This window comes from Camelus dromedarius, chromosome 11, assembly GCF_036321535.1.
Source record: "Camelus dromedarius isolate mCamDro1 chromosome 11, mCamDro1.pat, whole genome shotgun sequence".
Lineage (NCBI taxonomy): Eukaryota > Metazoa > Chordata > Mammalia > Artiodactyla > Camelidae > Camelus > Camelus dromedarius.
Genome location: NC_087446.1, coordinates 35,656,094 through 35,679,584, shown reverse-complemented (window position 1 = coordinate 35,679,584; position 23,491 = coordinate 35,656,094). Strand labels below are relative to the sequence as shown.

Below are 23,491 nucleotides of genomic sequence, written 5' to 3'. Positions count from 1 at the left end.
GGTCCATCCATGTTGCTGCAAATGGCATTATTTCATTCTTTTTTATGGCTGAGTATTATTCCATTGTGTATATGTGTATATACGTATCACAACTTCTTTACCCAATTATCTGTCGATGGACATTTAGGTTTTTTCCATATCTTGACTATTGTAAATAATGCTGCTATGAACACTGAGGTGCATGTATCTTTTCAAATTAGAGTTTTCTTAGGATATATGCCCAGGAGTAGAATTGCTGGATAATATGGTAACTCTGTTTTTAGTTTTTAAAGGAATCTCTATACTTTTTTTTCCACAGTGGCTGCACCAAATTACATTTCCACCAAGAGTGTGGAAGAGTTCCTTTTCTCCACACCTTCTCCAGCATTTATCTTTTGTGGACTTTTTACTGATAGCCATTCTTACCAGTGTGAGGTGATACCTCATTGTAGTTTTGATTTGCATTTCTCTGATAATTAGCATATTGAGCATCTTTCATGTGCCTATTGGACATTTGTATGTCTTTGCTGGACAAATGTCTGTTTAGATCTCCTGCCCATTTTTGGATTGGGTTATTTTTTGTTGTTGTTATTGAGTTGTATGAGCTGTTTGTAAATTCTGGAAATTAAACCCTGTCTGTTGCATCATTTGCAAATATTTTCTCTCATTCTGTAGGTTGCCTTTTTGTTTTGTTGATGGTTTCCTTTGCTGTGCAAAAGCTTACAAGTTTAATTGGATCCCATTGTAAAATAGCATTTTAAAAACATAAAATACTTAGGGATAAATGTGTAAGACTTGAATACTGAAAGTATTGTTGAGAGAAATTAAAGAGAACCCAAATCAGTGGAGAGTTATACAATAGTTATGGGTTAGAAGACTCAATGTTAAGATGTAAAATCCTCTCAAATTTTATCATAGATTCTAGACAATGTTAATCAAAATGTCAGCACGTGATCTGTAGAAATTGATAAACTTATTATAAAATTTATATAAAAGTCCAAAAAATCTAAATGAAAACAATTTTTCAAAAGAAGAAAGAACAATGTTGGAGACTTAGCATAAAGCTATAGTAATCAATATCATAGTGTGATATTGGCATAAGAATAGACATATAAATCAATGGAACAGAATAGAGTCCAAAAATAGATTTACATGTGTATGTTGATTGTTTTAAAAAAAAATAAAGCTGGAATAATTTGATATCTAGATGGGGGAAAAAATGAACTCTGATGTTTACCTTATAACATATAAAATTTTACTTGAAATGATTCAAAGATTTATAGTAGCAGTAAAACTATAAAACTTCAAGAAGAAAGCATAAGATAAAAATTTTATGCTTTTGTGCTAAGCTAAAATTTCTAAAATAGAACACAAAACACACAAAGCCTAAATGAATAAGAACTGATAAGTTGAACTTTATCAAAATTTAAACCTTGGCCCTTCAAACAGTCCTGTGAAGAAAATTAAAGCCAAGCCGCAAACTGCGACTTACGAAAAACTTATTTCTGATAAAGGACTTTGGTCCATAAAAAACAAAACAAAACAAAACAAAAAAACCCTCTAGAACTCAATAAGACTAAAACTCAAGTTTAAAAAGGGGACAAAATATTTGAACAAATATCTCACTAAAAAAAAAATATATATATATATATATGATAAACACCTGAAAAGATGCTTAATATCATTAAGGAAATGCAAATTAAAAACCACAATGAGCTATATCTACACATACACCAGAATGGCTATAATTAAACAGATTGATAATTACCAAGTGTTAGCAAGGATCTGAAGCAATTAGAACTTTCCTACATTGCTGATGGAAATATAAAATGGTATAGCCATTTGGAAAATAGTCTGTTAATTTTTTATAAAGTTGAATATGCATACCTACCATTATGACCCAGCCATTCTACTCCTAGATATCTGCCCAAGAGAAATGAAAACAAATAACATGTTCACACAAACACTTGTATGAAAATGATCATTCCAGCTTTATTCATAATAGCCTTAAATTGGAAATAACCCAAACTTCTATCAACTCATGAATGAATAAACAAATTGTCATATAGCCATACAATTTTACTCAGGAGAAAAAGGAACAAATTATTGATACACACCCATTCAACATGGATAAATCTCAAAAGTGTTATGTTAAGTGAAAGAATCCAGACACAAAAGACTACATACTGTAAGATTCAATTTATATGAAAATCCAGAACAGGTGAAACAATGGTGTCAGAGAGCAGATCAATAGTTGTCTAGGGTTGAGAACTGGGAGAAGGGATTAGCTGCAAAGGAGTACAAGGAAAATTTTGGGGGAGGGGTGGAAATGTTGTAAATTGTGATTATGGTGATGGTTACATAACTGTATACACTTGTCAAAACTCATCGTGTACTTAAAAATGGTGAATTTTACTATGTAAACTATACTTTGATAAAGCTGATTTCTAAAACCAATAGCAATCAAGATATAATGAACAACTCTGTGTTGATAATTTAAAATTTACATGGAAACAGGCCAGTTCTTTGAAAAACACAAATTACTGTGGTAACACAAAGAGAAGGGCTTCTACAAACGAAGTACATTTGTGAAAAAAGAAGCTAATACTAGCAAACAAACCAGCGTCATACCTGTTAGAAGAATGTAGGGTGTGCAAGTAGGATGTGGGTTTTTTCCCCTTGCTGTTTTGTTTGTTTGTTTTCTTTTGTTTTTAACTAATGTGTTGAAATCATATTTATTGTTCCATTTTCTTAGGAACATTATCAGTGAGTACTTTATTGCTGTCAGTAAATGAAGTAGACTATATTTGTTTACTCGAAACCTAGAGACACATATTGTTCAAATTAATTACAAAAAGCTACAAAAGGAAAAGAAATGATTAATTATACTAAAGACATACTTAACTCAGCATGAAAATAAGTATATACTGGGATATTTAAAAAGTTATGATAGAAAGAACAGTCTCAAAGAATTTTTTTCTTTTGTCCTGTCTCTACAATTCCCAATTTGGTTTTGGTAGAAAATCAAATCTTATTTAATATGTCTTTATGAATATCTGGTAGCGGGTGGGAAAAGCAGGTCTCTGAATTGAATTTTTGCTTCCCTTACACAGGAAACTATTAAAGAAGTGATACCTTCCCCATTTTTATTACACTTTAAAAATGATCAAGATTTTCAGAAAACAAATGCAGTAAAATCTAGAATCAACATTGAATCTGTAAATTGACCTTGCTTTCGGGTATCTTCACTCATTCTTTGAGGCAAACTCATTTATGTATTATATTTCCTCCTGTATGTCTTGTCATCTGTCTTTGCTTTCTTTTTTCTCAATTTAAGAAATCAAGAAAAACGGTTTGAGGGCTCAGACTCTTAAAGTTGAAGACAGATTCCTTGGGTTGAAGTTCCAGCTCTGCCATTTTCCAAATTCAATTTTTTCTATGCCTAATATTAGTAATAGTAAAATGACAACATCACTGAGATTATTTATTATATAGTACAGAGGGGTTAAGTAACTTGGCCAAGGTCATGTAGCACTAACTACTGGAGAAAAAGCCTCACCTTTACAGATACACCATGCAGAGGCAAATTAATCCTGACCCTCCCATTCAAATCCAGGAAAGCAAAATTCCATTCAACCCACCAGTTTTGACTGAGCATGTGCAGAAACAGGACAACACTTCTGGCCCTTGGGCCTTAATAGTCTCAAGGGGAGGTGATGAGGAAGTCGCCCAGATACTTATGCATGAGAAATAGACATGGAAAAGAGTTTGAGGAGCTTAGTTAAGCATTGAAGTGGGGTGAGGGGCCTGGAATGAATCAGGAAAAGCCACAGAGAGGAGGGACATTGGAAAGGCAGTCTTACAACATGCTCTTCAGAACTATCTTGAACCAACAGACTGCTAACATAGAACATGATTTTTGTAGTAGTCCTTCCAAAGTTAATTGGTAAAGCTAGTCTGGCGTACATAGGGTGACCAGCTGTCCTGTTTACTTGGGCCTCTGAAGGGTTTCCCAGGATTTTTTTGAAAATTATTTTATTATTTTATTTTATTTTAATTGAAGTACAGTCAGTTTACAAGGATGTGGGATTTTAAGTTTTAAAACTGAAGAGTTAAAACAGTCCGGGACAAAACGTAAGCGTTTATTGCCACTGCAGAAGTAAGCTATAACAATGCTTGTTAGAATTTGTTGATGACCTGTAATGTTCTAGATGGACACTGTTCTAAGCACTTTCCATGTGTTTAGCTCATTTAATTCTTCCAATAACCTCACCCTCTGTTGAATACTGTCATTAACTCCATTATGCAATGAAGGATATCAAGGCACAGATTCTCAAGGCCATGAATCTGGGAAGTGGTGGGGCCAAACCCAAACATTGTCCTTCTGGAGTTGACCTTCTTCACCTTTGTTCTATCCTGGGCAAATGTCAAAAGAGCCAGTTGTGTTTTATGTCTGAAGATCTAGGTTCCCCCGGTAAAATCGGAAGGGTCAGATTTGAGAGCCAAAGCATTAAAATTGCCTCTAGTTAGATTGATTTGAGCCAAGGGCTGCCATACTCCCAAGTTCATGACTCTCTAGGGCAGAATTTCTCCAGCTTTGGATGAAGTTCTTGGTCCCTAGGACACTTTGCAATGGGCTTGTTCCCAGACAATTTTAAATGGAACTACTCAATCTCAACACTGCTCAACTAGTATTTTTATCTCTTTTAAAAAATAAGCTATCATTAGTTGGGAATGTATTATGTGACTGCCATTGTTCTGAACACCTTGCCTATATGAAATTATTTATTCCTTATTTCTTGTATTAGTCATACGCATGCCAACAGAAGAAGAGAAATTTGAAAGTTAGCTTTTAATCCTCTTTCAAAATTGATGATGGCTAGCTGGATACAATAAATCCATGGGGAATGGAAAATGCTTCTGCTCCAATTAGTATTTTTCCTAGTATGTAAGTGATTTTGTTTTCTCACAGCTAATCTCTGCTTTTGCAATATTCTGATTTATAACCCATTTGTGTCCCTTTCAAACACAAATTCACTCTCCCAGTCAAAGGTCTTCTATGGAAATGTCCTTAGAAGTGATTCTTAGTGACTCAGAAACTTGTGATCTTGGTTAAAAGGAGCTTTGGAAATGCTATTGTTTGTTTGTTTTCATAGGTTTTATCAGGCGGCTTACATGCTCCCACGCTTTAGGGGAGAATGAGAAGCCACCAGCATCTGCAGTCTTTGTTGAGTCATTTACTTAGTGCTAATGCTTTGAGGCAGAACGGATTTGAATGGAAGGGGCGTTTTTTTCTAATTCTCAACCGCTCCAGAGCCTTAGATTTCTATTGCCAGAATGCCTTTGTTTCAAGTGGGATTTCCATTTCTTCTCAAGTTTTATATTACCATAAGGCTAACAGTCATAAAATTTGTATCTCTGTCTAACTACCCTACTCAGAAACTTCATTTTTTCTCCCTCCTTCAAAATTTCCAAGGAGGGAGAAACCATATCTTTCCTATGAAAACCAAACCTAGTAAATCAAAAGCCTTTATGGTAAAGAAAGGCAAACCTTGCATTCTGCCAGTCAGTCTCATCAACAATGAATTATATTGGTAATATTTTGTACATATCCTTACCAAAAAAAATACTTTCCTTTGTCTAGAGCCGTGCCTGGCACCAACCAATAAATGCTTCATTTAAAAAACTTTCTATTTTAAAATAATTTCAAACTTTAAAGAGTTGCATGAATAGTACAGATTCAGCAATTGTTAATCATTTGCTTATCTTGATATCTACATTTTACTTATACATACATTTTTAATGAACCAACAGACATCATGCTCCTTTATGTTTAAATAGTTCAATATATATGTCCTAAAACCAGACATTCTCTTAAAAAACTGTGAGACAACAGAAAACATCTGTTGATCTCTGCCCCCAATTCCTGACACAGAGCCCCTGAAACCTTTGTAAATTCCTAAGCGATAAGACACAAGGCATATCTTTTTTGTTTTATTGAGGTGACACCGGGTGGGCTCTTGAATGGCTACTGGATGGGAGCTGGTCACCAGAAAGACTAAGCCACTATTAGAAGCCTGGAATTTTCAGCCCCACCCTCCATCCTCAGGGATAGGAGAGGAGTTAGAAATGAAGTTAATATTTGATCATGCCTACTCGAGGAAGCCTCCGCAAAAACCCAGTAGTATGGGGTTTGGTGAGCTTCCTGGTTGGTGAACACATCTACACTAGGAGGGTGACACACCCTAACTCCATTGGGCCAGAAGTTCCTGCGCTCAGGATCCTCCCAGACCTTGTTTATGCTCTTCATTTGGCTGTCCATCTGTATCCATTATCATATCCTTTAATGGGGGTGCGGGGGGTTGGCTCAAGTGGTAAAGCACATGCTTAGCATATACAAGGTCCTGGTTTCAATCCTCAGTACCTCCTCTAAATATAAACAAACAAACAAACAAACAAACAAACAAACAAACCTAACTACCTCCCTCCTAAAAAATAAATAAATAACATAAAAATAAAACTAAAAATTAAAAAATCATATCCTTTAATAAACTAGTAAACGTGTTTTCCTGAGTTCTGTGAGCCACTCTAGCAAATTAATTAAACCCAAGGAGGGGGTTATTAGACCTCCCCACCTATAGCCAATTGGTCAGAAGCACTTGTGATAATCAGGATTTGCAACTGGTGTCTAAAGTGAGTATGATGGGTCATGGAGTGGGCGGCAGTCTTGTGGGACTGAGCCCTTATCCTGTGGAATTTGATGCTTTCTCCAGGTAAATAACTTCAGAATTGAGTTAAATTGCTGGACACTCAGCTGGTGTCACATAGAATTGCTTGGTGTGGGGAAAAAATCTCTTGGTGACCAGAAGTGTCAGAAATGAAGTAGTGAGAAGGAAAGGAGACTCACAGGGAAGCACACAGGTGGAAAGCTGATTTTTTATCCTTTTCAATAGCCACGGTGTAATTGTCAAATTTGGGTAATTTATTATTGTTATAATATTCACCTAATATATTGTTTATATTTGAATTTTACCAATTGACCCCAAAAGGTCTTTTTAGCAATTTTGACCCCCTCTTCCAGGATCCAATTCAAGACCACACATTGCACTTTGTGGTTGTTCTCTTTAGTTCCTGGTTAACCTTAAACAATAAAATAGTCATTTCTTTTACCAGTAAAATGGGTTTACTCAGGTGGAGAAAGAATTACAATTGGGGACAGGCAACTGTGGCAAACCACATGCAAGTTAGGTAAAGAAAAGAAGAGGAAACTTTTATAGAGGGGATGGGGAAGTTGAGAGGGACTGTTATAAACAAAATGTTCACTGGAGGAAACTGGGAGTCTGAAGTGTAGTGCCCTTTCACTGGCTCAGTTGTGACTGTCTCTCATTGGCTGAGCTCTTGCCAGGAAAGGAGAAAATCTTTCTGCTAGTGGTAGCGAAGATGTGTCACTTCCTGCTGGAGATGCAAGGTGTGTCTCTTCCTGTTGGGATTTGTATTGACATGGAGTGGTACCTGAGTGAGAACTCCCGCTCCTGGTCTCCTGACTCCATTTTAGTGAGGTTTCCCTTTAAATCTGGAGGAGTTCTTTGGCCTTTTTTTGTCCTTCATAACATTGACATTTTTGAAGGCCACTTGTTTTATAGACTGTCACTCAATTCTGTTTCCTCACAATTAGATTCAAAGCACGTGCTTTGGGCAGAAATGCTACACACGTGTCCTAAGTGTGTCCCATCAGGATGCACGTGATCTCAGTTTTCTCCACTATTGGTAACATTAACAATAGATGCTTCTTGAACTGAGTAGCTAAGTTGAGGTTCCTTATAATCACACAGATGGTTTTTGTAATTCTTTCTTCTCCTCTATTTGTATTATTAAAAACTAATCTGTTTTTTAAAATCTTGCTCTGATGAATCACAGAGGTGGGATTAAGTGAGAGTGGCTAAGAGCACAGGCTTTAGTGCTTGACACAGTGGGTCAAATCCCTGATCTCACTTAGCAATTGTGACCTTGAGCAAATTAAGTCATCCCTTGGTTTTCTCATTTGGAAACTGTAATGAGAGTGTCTGCAGTTCATTTATCTTTAATGAGGATTCAATGAAGCAGTGAATGTAATAAAGTACTTAGGTCTTAGCCTGGCAAAAGTAAGTGCTCAATAAAAACTAGTGATTTTTATTATTATAATTAACCCATACAATGGCAAGGAGAGACAGCTGGTTCTCCCTAAAACTTTCTCAACTTCTTTTGCTATTGGGATGGGGCCATATGATCAATTCTGGCCACAGGACTATAGGGGGAAGTGCCATGTGCCACTCTGGGCTGAGGCCCTTACAAGCTGGTGTGCTGCCCCCTATCTTGCTCCTCCCCTGCCAAAGTGACCTTGGAGGCTGCATGTTCCAGATGGAGTAGCTACAAGGTGGAGATAGGCTGCCTATCGCATACAGAGTTTAAATGAATAAGATGTAAACCAATGGGGTGGGTATAGCTCAGCTATAGAGCACATATGTAGCATGCATTAGGTCCCGGGTTCAATCCCTGGTACCTCCATTAAAAAAAAAAAAGAAGTAAGCCTTTTTGCTTTAAGCCAGTGAGATTTCAAAGTTTATATTTTACTATAGTAGAATAGAATATTTCATTGATTAATTTAAGCAGCACATCCCCATAATGTGTGAATAATGACTTGACAATTATTCAAAAGACTAAAATAGTAGATTCTATCTTCATTGATAGCTGACTCTATATTTACTGACACTCATTCAACAAATATTTGAGTTCTAACTGTGTGCCTGACTGTTGAGGCAAATGGCAAGCAAAATTAGACAGGGTTCCTGTAATCATGATGGCAATAGTCTAGTGGGGGAGACAGGCATTAAGCAAATAATAGCATAAGCAGATGCAAAAGTGTAGCATAGTCTTATGCTATGAAAGGGAAAGGACTGCAATGCTATGAGAGGCTGTAATTGAGAAATGAGATCTACCACTAGCTCCATGATCTTGGGTAACTTGACTTGGTAGCCTCAGTTTTTTTCTCTGGATTAATAAATTGGCCTAGCTGATATTGAAAGTCCCTTCCAGCTCTCATATTCTATATTTCTGTGTGGATTCCTCTTTTTTCCCTGTTTGTGTGAGCACTTTTTAATTAAAAAAAAAACAATTTAGCAGAAATATTGGCTAGCACATGAGGCAATGTGACTTCTTTTCCTACTGCTAATTTAAATCCAATTGTGTTAGGCATTCTCCCTCAATGTTTTTGCTGAAGCTTTGGAATAATGCTTACTAATCATTCTCAGGGGAACTTTGTGAGCTATTAGTAAGCAAGTTTCATTGAGTAACAAGGGCAGGAGGCTTACATCCATTTAGCAAAGATGACCTTCTCTGGGATGGAATTTGAAAAGCACCTGAAGAAATATTTCCCCCTCTAGCTACCTGAATTCCCATATTACTCATAACTTCAGAAAATCTCTGAATGACAATGAAAATGTTTACTTGGGAACAACATCATTCTTTTTTTTTCTAATGCTCAAGTGTGAGTGTCTTATGGTAGCTCTGAGAGATGAGAAAGGGAAAGGGCTCAGAAAGATCTGGAACTTGAGGGACTTGGCCAGAGAATGCAGACTTGAGTCTGTATGTAGAGGTAGCATGCTCATGGAAGGCCCTGGCTGCCAAGCTGAAGAGACCACCCACAATGAAGGATCAAGGGACATTAACTTTACTTCACAATGTTGCCAAGGGCCAACAATGAGTGCCTGGCATGTTTATTACCAAAGAAGTTCACTGCCTCATACCAAGCACCATAATAATGTAAAATAGTGGTCTTACATAATTTAAAGAAAGAAAGTACTTCAAGTCAGAGAAGGGGCACGATTTTCCCCCTTGTAATGATTGGAGTCTTTGCTACGAGTTCCATATCGTTTGTATACCTTATTAGGTAGGTGTCAAAGAGGACAAGGACCAAAAAAAAAAAAAAAAAAAAAAAAAATTAGTGCAAACATCAATTCATGTGACTCTGATTCCCATGTTGATGCCAGCGAAAAAGCCAATACATAACTGCAAAATAACTTTTAAAAAAATTACATGACTAAGCAAAACTGGTATTAACAAGCCAGTTCTTCTTTTTGTAAAGGACTCGAAACTTGCTAACATAATAGGAGCAGTTTTCTCATGCCCATAGAACCATTTTCACATCCCACATCTTGCCAGTTTGGTTCTTCCTTCCTATATTGCTTAAAAGATTGTCAGATATTTTGAAGGAGAGAAGAAGTCAATTAAAATTTTAGACTGTTCTTTAAAAATTCTGATAGGAGAATTTAAGATATCAGAAACAATTAAATATGAGGTTTTTTTTTTTAATTGAAGTACAGTTGATTTTTTTTTTTTTTTGGTTGGGGGAGGTAATTAGGTTTATTTATTTATTTTTTGTTTATTTTTAGAAGAGGTACTGGGGATTGAACCCAGGACCTTGTGCATGCTAGGCATGTGCTCTACCACTGAGCTATACCCTCCCCCTGGTTTATTTTTTTATTTTTTTTGAGAAGACAAGGAACTTTAGTTAATATTCTGTATCCTTGAGGGAAAATGCTATATTTGTGTTAATAGTAAATATGACTTTTTTCCAGTCATTCAAGCAAAGTAATTTACTTCATATTGTTCTTGAGTTGTCTCAAACATTATGTCCATATATAGCTTGTAAGGAACTCTAAAAAAAGAAAACATTTCTCCATGATAATACACATATCTAGTACTGTGAACCACCAGGGATCTGGTGGTTTCAAATCTTTTTCTTTCTTGAATCAGTGAAACTAGTTTCTGTAATAAACTCTCATGGCATATAAAACACATGAAAGCTACCCTGGTGGGAGAGGTCATTGAGGACCCCAACCCAAACTCAATCCAGTGTTTATTTCAAATAACCTTTTTTGCTTCACTACTTTATCACCAGAGTCCAGAGGAGTATCTGGCACAAATATCTGTTAAAGGAATTTATTACGCTGCCTCAATCAATATCAAATAGAAATCATCACTCATAATACATATTAGCAAATATATTTTAAAAATAATATAATAATAGAGACTATTACTTAGTATATTTTTCAATTGTAGTATACTCAGTTTACAATGTTGTATCAGTTTCTGGTGTACAGCATAATGTTTCAGTCCTACATATACATATATATATTTGTTTTCATATTCTTTTTCATTATAGGTTACTCCAAGATGTTGAATATAGTTTCCTGTGCTATACAGTTGTTGTTTATCTATCTTATATATAGTGGTTAGTATCTGCAAATCTCAATCTTCCATAGTGTATTATTTTTAATGATAGTAATTGGCCAAGTAGTAGTTAGCCTTAAGATATGTATTAGTACTTGGCAAAGCAGTGTGAATACTTTTTCATCTGAGAAGTAGATTTTGAGTTCAAGAGTATTCCTTGCCAAAGTGAACCAAAAAGCTCAAGTAGCTGGTGTCCACTTTGCCTGGACACTCTTTGGTTTTTGCATGACTGGCTTCTTCTTCTCTTTCACCCTTTAAGCTTCAGTTAAAATGTCACCTTCTTCTAGGCCTTCCTTGACCCTTCTATCTAAAATAGTCCCTTTTCCCCAGTTAGTTCAATTTAATCACATCAACCTACCCATTTCTGCCACAGAATTTATTACAATCTATACTTATTTTGTTTATTTATTTGTTTACATGTTGAAAGTGGTATGTTCTGCCTCCTTTGGGGCAAGGCCCAGGGCCAAGCACAGTGGCTGGCCCACTGCCAGGGCTCAATGAATATTTGTTAAATGAATGGATGAATAAGTGAGCAAACATGTGTAGTGCCCAAGAGGACACAGCTGTCCATGATGAGCTGAGTATTTAATAGGAGTTTGAATATAGTTTGTGCTTGGAAAGGCTGTGGATGGAGGGGTTCCCCAGCCCTAGAGAGGCAATCTGAAGGGACAGAGGACTTTAATATCAATTAATATCAGTCCTCTGTTTGAACATCCCAAATCCGCTTCTTTCCACCTATGGCACTTAATCTCACTTTCCTCAGCTGTAAATGGGAACAATAATGTCAATCTTGACCTGCATTAATAAAAATCCTTTTTTTTTCCATGTATACCAATATGGTTCACATGAGGCAAGGGGACTCTATAAGAGTGCCTCATTGTGTGTGTTTGGGGGATGGAAGGCAGGGGGTGGGATGACTCATCTTAAGCCAATGAACATAGTTTCATTAAATGGATTTAAACCCAACTGGGAATATTTGGAATTTAGTTGGAAAGGGTCTCCCAGAAGTCTGTTTGCGTGAGGGACTCAGAAGCTTCCTAGAAAGGCTCTTATTCCAAAGGAATTACTTAGTTACCAGAGAAGAAAGCCAATTTTGAATGTCACATGGTATCACTCAAGCTCTTTGAAGAGCCTGTGTATCACATCAAAACCAAGAACTGGATGTTATTTTGACACAAAAGTTTTAGTGGGATCTGGTGGGGAAGGGAATACCTTGCTGTTTTATGCAGTGCAGTGATAGCACAATGTGAACCTCCCTGAGTGACGGCACCAGAGTGTCCCCCTGTATCTATCCTCATTACTTGAAGGATGAGAGGACATATCTGTGGGCTTTGCAGAGGGGCTAGGAATCTAGTCACATCTAGAAGATAGCATCTCGGAAACACTCTTTACTACTGTTAATGAATTTCCAACTTTTCATTTCCTTTCTTCCCCCATGCCTCCCCAATAGAACATTTTACCAATGTTAAAAAGAATGTGGTAATTCTATGCGTATTGATGTGGAATATGCGCCAAGATATATTAAGTGTAAAAAGATACAGGACAATGTAAACATTATGCTACCATTGATAATAAAGGAAATATAAATATATGTGTTCATATATTTAGAAGACATTGGAAGGATACACTAGACCATTTATAAATGATTAATTCTGAGAAGGTGACTCTGGGTGTGGAAATCTGGGGAGACAGACTTTTAAAAAAATGTTCTTTGGAGGAGAGGTAATTATATTTATTTATTTATTGGAGGTACTGGGGATTGAACCCAGGACCTCGGCATGCTAAGAAGGCACTCTACCACTGAGCTATACCCTCCCCTTGAGAGATTTTTCATTATTAACTCTTTTGTACTACTTGAATTTCTTTTTCAGACATATATATATATATATATATAGTTATTATGTATTACATATATATACATATACATACACCTTTTAAAGAACTGTATGCATTGCAAAAAATAAAATTTAAATTCAAAATGACTTATAAGTTAGTCTGAACTTTCTCATATTGACTATTACTATCTATCCCAAATAAAAGAAAAAGAAAGACACACCATTTAGAAAATAAAATGTAAATATTTTCAATTTTCATACATATATGAAATATTATATATGTAATTTTTAAAAATAATAAAGTTTCTTATTTGGGGTAGGCTGGTTTCTTTCCAAGAAGCAGAATACAGCAATAGTGCTTAAGAAATCTGGTTCTAATGTCAAACAGCTTGGGATCCAGTCTTAGCTCTGCCACTTCCTAGCTATGCACCTTGGGTAGCTTAACCGGTCAAAGCTTCAATTTCATTGCCTTTAAAATCTGGGAGAATAATAGTATCTACTTTATAGGGTTGTTTTGAGTGAACGAAGTAGTGTAGTTGAAGCAGTTAGTACACTGGCTGACCCAAAGTAAGCATTTGATAAATATCAGAAAGTACATATGATGAAAAAGAAGGGCACACAAGTGAGGATTTGTGGGGCAAAGTTAACATTTGTTTTCCTTTTTGAAAAATGTGTACATCCAGTAATAAAACATATTTAGAGAAGTTCCATTTGTGTAATTAACAGCCTAGTAATTTCCAGTCACTTGTTGAAGTTTAAGTTTCCCAAGGATGGGAGACCATTGAGAGTTGACTGGGGTCTGGATAAAATGGCAGGGCTTCCCAGCCAATTTAGAAGAGACCGTGTCACCTATTTGATCTCCTTGTCTGGGTTCTCTTACCATTCTTAGTTTTCCTATTGTCATTTAACAAGGTGGAAAGAACCATGGACTGAAAAGAGAATAATTCAAGCCTGACTCTGTAACTAACGAGCTGGGTGACCTCAGGGCCACACTATCCCCACTTACAAAACAAGGAGACTAGCCCAGATGATCTCCGAGGTTCTTCCGGACCTAACAATTCTATAAAAATGCCATGCCTGCTTAGCCCATCTGGTCTCTACCAATTCTATATCCTGTGTTGCTCCATTCTGATGAACTCAGATTACGAGGTGACAGAATGCTTTGCAAAGCCTGAACTTACCTCCCATAAATATTTTACCAGAAGCTAGAGAACAAAATAAAATAAATTAAAGATAATTAAAAATCAGTGTTAATGTCTGTTTTCTGAGAATTTTCACTTTGTTGTTTATCTTGTGAAGAGAAGTTTCCATCAGAGGTGGCTAAACTAAATTAAGAATGAAAATCCTTTGTAGTTTAAATAAAAGAAACTATTTAAATCACTAAAATCTGGTAAGAGTAAGATTTGTTTTGCTTTATACCTCCTTTTCAAGAGATGCAGTACTTTTAATAGGTGTACTCAGTTCATATTTTCCAGCGCTTTGCAGAAATGTTGTATCTCATGCATAATAACGATTATTATAAGTTTACATTTGTGGAGCTGGTGCTTCATAGTTTACCAAGAGATTTTACAGCTTAATAATTTACAACCAAGACATCTATCTGGTCAAAAATTTGATAATATGCAATATAGCTCTTCTCTTTTGTTAAGATGATAAATTGATAATTGAGTTGAAGTTTATTTTGTAAAAGCAAATATTGCAAGTTGGTTAAAAGAACTCAACTGTTCAATAGAAATGCAAAATAGAGTGGTATGTTCTGCAATGCTTCTAACTTTTTTTCCCACAATAGAGTGTTAAGCAATATTCAAAGAACTTCCTTATTTTAACTTTAAAATTTAAAACAACTTCTCTATATCAATAATAAAGATCCCTTGCTTTTCACCAAGCGGGCAGTTCACTTCATTATTTGATAGGCAACATGATATTTGGTGTAAAGCGTTGTTGTTTAACCAGGCTATTGGAGTCATGATACAATACCAATTCATACTCTATAGGACCAATCTTTTATTCTCTATAATGCAAATTTCTCATGCATAATACATTATGGTTTTGGAAATTGGGACCAAAACAGGAGAAGCAAAGTTCATTGTTTCGGATACTGAAGAGAAAAATTTGAATTTTAACATAAACTCATTTTAGGTATTTTAATATCATTAATTTTTGAATAGATCAAATTGTTGTTTAGATTGGACTGCCTCATTTGAGTAAACTGGGGAAATTCCATATAGCCTCTTTCCCCCATCTTCTAGAAAATGACAGTATAGAAGAATAAAATATTTGATTTCTCTCTGGAGTATTAATGCTGAAGTGAGTCATTCATTCATTCATTCATTCATTCATTTATTCAACAACAATTTGAGTACTTACTATACATAAGGCATTGTGCTAAGCCTCATAGGAAAGAAAAAGAAGTATTTAATTGGGTACTTGTGTATATACAATGATAACTACTAATTGTAGATGATAGGTCAAACTCTAAGCATCAACAATGAATATTTTAATAGAGTAAAAAAAAGATTGAGGAATACAGGCATTAGAGTAGCCAGGAAAGGCTTTGTCCAGGAGAAGGAGCCTGAAAAGATGAGTTGGATTTATATAGGGGGAAATAAATGGAGAAAATATCCCAGGGAAGAGAAGCAGTACATGAAATGTTATATTGTCTGTCATGCAGAAGGCATACCTGGAACATAAAAAATAGGTCATAGAGCATAGAATTTGATAATTACTGAAGTGTGGTCTGTGGACCAGTAGCGTTAGTATCCCCTGGGAGCTTGTAGATATGCAGAACTAGAATCTGATTCTACATAGTCAAGGTCTTTGGGTGCTTTGTATCTATATTAGTCTGAGAAGTTCTAATCTACACCAGTCCTTCATTTTGCAGAGGAACCTGAACCCCAGAGTGTTTGGATGTCTTCTCTGATGATAATGCAAACTTCATTCTAGAACTAAAATCTAGACAGTCCTGGAAACAGTGAGTTTCTCCCCAATTCCACAATGTTTGCCTGAACTGGAGAGAGGTAGTCAGTTGGATCTGATTGTCAGGGTATTTGAACGCCAACTTAAGAAGCTCAGGCCTCATCCACTCATGAATTCAACAAACATTACTGAACTCCAATGTGGTAGGCAGCATTGGGGACACAAAGAAAAATAAGAAAGGCCCTACCTTTGAGGAGCTCAGTCTTCTGGACAAGTAAATAACTTGCAATTATAAATATCTTTGTGCAAATGAGTTTTAAAGGTTTATGATTGAGAAAGTAATATTATTTATTCAGTTAATATTTATTGAGTACCTAATACATGAAAAATGATGGTGTTCAAGGGTATTTGGGGTTGGGAAGAAATAGAGAGATGGATCAGTTAAGTGGCTACCATCTAAGAGTAGGAAGTAAAGGAAGAATGAATAGGGTTTGGTCTCTGTGAGTTCAGTGGAGGGCCAGAGAAAGAAGCAATTCTGCATTAAGCCAGAGGTGGTAAGGTGAGGTAGAATTTGGATCACTGAGCAGAGAAGCAGGGAGGTTGGTACAGTGAACCATATCTTGTTTGTTTTACTTTTTAGTTGGGGGAGAGATATGTTTGGTTATAGATATGTGGATCTTGAATGCATATTCATTAAGAACTCTCTAGTAAGGTGTGGGAGATTTGAAACTGGAGCTTAAGAGAAAAGTAGGACTGAAGAAATGATTGATCAGATATTTTTCTCCCTAACAATCCATCTGAATCATTGGAAAGTCAACGGAATTGATTGTGCAGCTTAAAGTTGCCTGTTGGTGGTTACTTACATTTTGTTTGTTTTGAAATAAAGCTCCAAGCCTTTGCTTTCTTAGCTGCAATTTTTCAATACCTTGGTCAGGTTAATTCCTAAGTTTTTTTTTGATGAGATTTTAAAAGGGATTTTTAAAAAACTTTCCTTTTCTGGTATTTCATTGTTAGTGTAAAGAAATGCAACAGATTTTTGTATGTTAATCTTGTATCCTGCTACCTTGTTGAATTCATTTACTGGCTCTAGTAGTTTTTGTTTGGAGTCTTAAGGGTTTTCTATATATAGTATCATGCCATCTGCATATGGTGACAATTTTACTTTTCCAATTTGGATCCCTTTTATTTCTTCTTCCTGTCTCATTGCTACGGCTAGGAGGCTGTGTCACTTTCAACCAATCTTGGGCAAGTAAAAACAAACAGAAAAAGCCAAATAAGTAATCCATGCACATGGTATAAAATTCAAATAGTACAAGGGTATACAATAAAAAATGTCTCCCTGCATTTCAGATTTGCAGACTCCTCTGCAGAGCAACCATTCTTAAGGGTTTCTTCTGTAAATGTTTACAGTTTCATGCATATGCAAGCATGGTATAATACAAATCTGGCTATGTAAATGAACAAGCATATCTATACCAATTCCTAGAAAGGAAATTTTTGTTAGGGGTATGTGCACGTAAAATTTTGTACATAGATACTGCTTTGTGGTCATCCAAAGGACTGTGCAGTGGTTAAGAGTGACAATTTTCCTACATGCCACTTCTTTTAAAATTTAGCAATTAATTAGGTGAAAATAATATCCTAATGTGGTTTGTTCAAATGTTTTTCAAAATATATAGAAAAAGCACACAAAACATGAATGTGCTGTTCAGTGAATTATCAAAGAAGCAAACAAATCAAGTCAAGAAACAGAATATCAGAACATTCCAGAAACTTTCCTCAGACTTCCTCCTACCTTCTTTCTTTCTAAAAATTATCATTATAGTTTAGTTTTGCCTGCTTTTGAACTTATATACAAGGAATCATACATAGTATGCATTCTTTGGTGTCTGCTTCTTTTGCTCAATAATGTGTTTATGAGATTTCTCCAGTATACAACTCTAGTTCTTTCATTTGCATTGTTATATAGATTTCCATTATGTAAATACAGTCCAATTTATGAATCCATTCTACTGTTGATAGATATTTGGGTTATTTACAGGTTTTTATTTTTTAATGAATAATGCTATGTAAATATTTTCTGCATGTCTCTTGGTGCACATGTGGATGCATTTCTTTTAGGTCTATACCTAGGAATATGGCACTGCCATAGCCATGTCCAGATCAATCTAGCCTTTTTGAGAATAAAAGACCACATGGAGAGAGAGGCCAACCAACTTAGCCAAGGTACCAGCTGAATATAGCTGCATGAATAACCCCCAGCAAGATCAGAAAAAGAACTGCCTGGCCAATCCATAGTATTATGATAAAAAATAATTACTGCTGGCTTAAGTCCCTCCATTTTGAACACTCTGTTACACAGCAATAAATAACATAGAAATTGGTACCAGAGATGGGGTACCTAGAAATTTAAAAAGAAACAGCATTGACTTTGGAACCAAGTGATAGGTAGAGGCTGGAAAAATGAAGAGGCTGTTAGTGAGAACTGGAGGACAGGCAAAAAATTGTTATGGAAGGATGGAAAGGCAGTGAGAAAATAATACTGAAGGCTAGAAAAAGAGTGAAATGTGGTAAATAGTTGTGGAACAGTGGATAAAAATGTTGCCTGTGGTAACCTGAAATATAGATAACATGCTGAATGAACTTGCAGAGCTGGCTGAGATATTTCCAGGTAGAATACTGACAGTGTCATTTGGCTTCTTAGGGCTGAGTATAATAAGGTACGGGAAAAGAGAGAGGCACTAGAAGAATTTGGAGGCAATACAGAGAGCGCAGACTTTTTGGGTTAGAAAATAAAACTATTTCTTATTCCAAGTTTCTCCACCTGGCGTGAATTTCAAAATAAGAAGTGCCCCTCCTTCTGTAATGAGATTTAGGAGGAAATAAAGCAATGAGAGAGAAGCTCTCACTTCTGGGTATAATAACTTTGATAAAGAGACAAGCCAGTTTTGCCCTTAGGAAAAAGGGGAAGGTGGGAAGAAGGGACTGGGTTGGTCAAGAGGGCAGACTATTAAAGATGAGACCATAGACCTTGGGCTACTGTGGTTTGTGTTATGTCCTCCCTAGTAAATGAGGTCCTACTTCTTCAGCTCTCCAAACCAAAGAACAATCACAGCAAGCCATAGTCTAAGAAGAGCCATTAATTTGTCCAAGGGGACAAATACTGGTATTAGAAAATATCTTTAGTGAATACCTACCTATTGTGCCCAACTTCTATAGACTTCCCCCTTCTTGCCCCCTTATTCATGCACATGGAGCATGTGAAAGCAAATATGATCCTCCCAGTGGGCACTGTTCCACTAGCTGAAGTTGACTGGTCAAAGTGTGGGCACCTGATTACAAAGAATTTAGTGCGTGGGTGTGGGGAGAGTGGGTGCAAATGGTAGGGATAATTATGAAACAACAGTGGCTATGAACTATGGCCATAAATTGATGACTATTATAGATGGGTGTTAGGTACATAGGTGTTCACTGTAACTATTCTCTCAATAGAGTATTTTGAAATTTTGAAATTGTGTATTAAATGAGAATCTGATGGAAGTACTGGACTATCTTTCTAAAAAAAAAATGCATGTACACATAGAGATAAAATTCTGGAAACAATTTCAGTAGGTTTACAGGCTCCCACAAGTCTACCTATGGATTTGCAGGATGCTAGATTAAGAACCCTTAGTCTCAATAAAACCCAAAATACTCAGGAATAAGTTTAACCAAAGAAGGACAAGACCTGTACACTGAAAACTACAAAATGCTGTTGAAAACAAGTAAAGATAATCCTAATATATGGAAAAACATCCTGTGTTCATGAACTGAAAGATTCACTACTAAGATAGCAATACTCCTCAAATTAATCTACAGAGTCAATGCAATATTTATCAAAATTTCAAGTGCCTTTCTTTGCATAAATGAACAAGCTGATCCTAAAATTAACATGGAAACAAACAGGACTCAGAATAGCCAAGATAATCTTGGAAAAGAACAAAGTTGGAGAGCTCATACTTTCTGATTTCAAAACCTTCCACAAAGCTACACAATGGTGTGGTAATGCCATGAGGACAGACAGATATATATATATATATATCTGTGGACTAGAACTGAGAGTCTACAAATAAATCTGTACATTTATTGTCAACTGACAAGGGTGATGAGACCATTTAATGGAAAAAGAATAGTTTCAATAAATGGTGGTGGGACAGCTGGATATTCACATGCAAAAGAATGAATCTGGACTCCTACCTCACACCATATACAAAAACCAATTAAAAATGGATCAAAGACCTAAATTTAAAAGCTAAATCTATAAAACTCTTAAAGGAAAATATAGGTATAAATCTTTGTGAGCCCGAAATAGTCTCTTAGATACGACACCAAAAGCACAAGTTGCAATAAACTGGACTTCATCAAAATTTAAAAGTTTGTACATCAAAGGATACATCAACAAACTAAAAAGACAATTCACAGAACTGGAGAAAGTATTTGTAAAACATATATTTGATAAAGGTTTAGTTACCAAAATATATAAATAACTTTTATAACTCAATAATAAAAAGATACATAATTTTTGTACACAAGAGACTGACACATTATAACTGACTGTACTTCAATTAAAATTGAAAAATTAATTTTTAAAAAAAAATTTTTTTTAAAAAAAACAAGCAAAGGATTTAAGTAGACATTTCTCCAAAGAATATATACATATAGCCAATAAGCATATGAAAAGATGCTCAACATCATTAGTCACCAGGAAAATTCAAATCAAAACCACAGTGGGATACCACTCCACATCTATTCAGATGGCTCTAATTTAAAAAGTAGAAAATAAATGTTGGCGAGAATGTGGTGAAATAAGAACACTCAAACATTTGCACCAAACTCCGGTAAAATGGTGGAAAACAGTTCCACCAAACAAAATAGCCACTATGGAAAACAGTTTCATGGTTCCTCAAGAAGTTCAACATAGAGTTACCATATGACCCAGCAATTCCACTCCTAGGTATGTATCTAAGAGAACCAAAGACATATATTTCCACGAAAACTTTTACACAAATGTTTCTAGCACCATGATTCAAACAGCCAAAAAGTGGGAACCTAAATATCCATTAACTTATGAATGGATAAACAAAATATGGTATATCCATACAATAGAATATCATTTAGCCATAAAAAGAAATGAAGTATTTCATCCATGCTATAACATGGATGAACACTGAAAACATTACAGTAAGTAAAATAAGTCAGGCACAAAAAGACAAATAGTATACGATTTCACTTATACAAAATACCTAAAACAGGCAAATTGATAGCTAAGAAAGTAGATTAAAGATTATCAGCAGCGAGGAGTGGGTAGTGGGAGTTATTACTTAATGGGTATAGAGTTTCTGTTTGGGGTGATGAAAACATTCTGAAATTAGATAGTGGTGATAGTTGCGAACCTTGTGAATATATTAAAAACCACTGAATTGTACACTGAAAAATGATGAATTTTATTGTATGTGTATTATATATCAATATAAAAAAGACCCCTTAGTCTAGAGAAATTCTTCTGTGTTGGAAAAGTACATGTTATTCTTATTCATGTTATTTCTTATAATTGAAAAGAAACATTTGAAATACAATACATATCTTAATTTGTGAAAATCCCCCGCGTAGTTACAATTTCAAAATGTTCCTTAGTTAAAAGACAATTATAAACACACAGTATAAGCCCTTCTGAAGCTTATATTTATTATACTTATATATTTATACTTATATTTCATAGGTTTCTGCTTCAGAGAATAAAATATGAGCAAAAGAATGTAACCTTCACTAGGCAATGGAACACATGGAAATGTTAAGCTTCTAACTTCAGAAACTACAGCAAACTAGTATGGTCATGTGTTTGAAAATCAATTTCCCAAATGTATAGCTCACAGCTCAGTTACAGAAGGAATTGTAATGTAGTTACCCCAGGCCTGGAAGTCAAATGATCACAGCTGCTGTCTTGACTCTTGTTCAGCTTGCTTCTACTTGATCAGCGATTGAGTTGGTTGGAACTGAGGTTCCTCCCAGCTTTAAAATTTTAAACTTATTTGATCTTATTGTGGCTTTATAGTCAAAGGAATTTTGGAATTGTTTTACTTGCTTGGACTGCATTAAAATATTCATGTTTTAAAATTTAGTAAATTGTTATTGGACCATAAGACTTGAAAAGGATTAAATTGTCTACTCCACTTTTAATCAACTGGACCAACTGATCTCAGTCCGCTGAGAATTAGCCTGAAGCAATACCACCACCTGGTGGCTTCTCTTCAAATATGACAACTTCCTTGAAGATGATAGTTTGGCCTCTCCTATCAAATTAGGACAGATGATTCAGATATGACTATCTTAGAAAACAAATTTAATAATTTTGCACAATATATCTTTACTTTAACTAATGTTTATGGCATTGGCCTTAAAAACTTATTTTATAATTCAACAAATTCTCTCAACAAGTATTTGTTTAGTGCCCAAGTATAAGAACAAAATAGTGAACAAAATAAACAAAAATACTTGCATTCATACATATTGCATTCTAGTGAGAGGAAATGAACAATGAATAAGTATAATAATTAAGTAAATTATGTTTAGTGGGAGGTTCTAAACAAAATCAGGATAAGGGGAGTATAGGGTAGGTTGCAATTTTAAATAGAATGACATTTAAGTTAAGACTTAAAAGAGGTGAGGTCAAATCTACATGCTTGTCTGAAGAATAAAGTTCTGTAGACTTACAGTCTAAATACTTAGCTTTAATTTGCAGCAACATGGATGCTCCTGGAGAATGTCATTCTAAGTGAAGTAAGCCAGAAAGAGAAAGAAAAATACCATATGAGATCGCTCATATGTGGAATCTAAAAAACAAAAACAAAAAAACAATCTAAATACAAAAAAGAAATAGACTCATAGACATAGAATACAAACTTGTGGTTGCCAAGGGGGCGGGGGGTGGGAAGGGATGGACAGGATTTCAAAATTGTAGAATAGATAAACACAAAATATAGCACAGGGAAATATACACAGGGAAATATACACAAAATCTTATGGTAGCTCACAGAGAAAAAAATGTGACAATGAATACGTATATGTTCATGTATAACTGAAAAATTGTGCTCTACACTGGAATTTGACACAACATTGTAAAATGATTGTAAATCAATAAAAAAATGTTAAAAAAAACTTAGCTTTAATTCTAGCATGCTGCTGTAATTCTGCTTCCTCAAGTATTTCCTCTTAGTAAACAGGAACTATAATACCAGGTCAATATTTACAGGGATGACTACATTTTGAAAAATGATGTTGCCCTGAAGATAAGTATCTTTCCTATGGGGTAATGACTGTCTTTAGTTAGTATCAGAAAAGATACAGAATTCAAAAAGACACATACACCCCAATGTTCACAGCAGCACTATTTACAATAGCCAAGACATGGAAACAACCCAAATGTCCATCAACAGATGACTGGATAAAGAAGATGT

General features: G+C 35.4%; 1 protein-coding gene across 5 annotated transcripts in view; it reads right to left on the bottom strand.

The window, feature by feature from the left end:
- The window catches only part of SPIC (Spi-C transcription factor), a 54,894-nt gene that overhangs the window by 27,732 nt on the left and 3,671 nt on the right, over positions 1–23,491 (bottom strand). For 4 of the 5 annotated variants that reach the window (XM_031462950.2, XM_064491637.1, XM_031462954.2 and 1 more), the window contains exon 3: positions 22,749–22,867. The gene's annotated coding sequence lies outside the window, so the exon portion shown is untranslated. The remainder of the gene's footprint in view (positions 1–22,748; positions 22,868–23,491) is intronic. The other variant, XM_064491631.1, reaches the window with a different exon arrangement.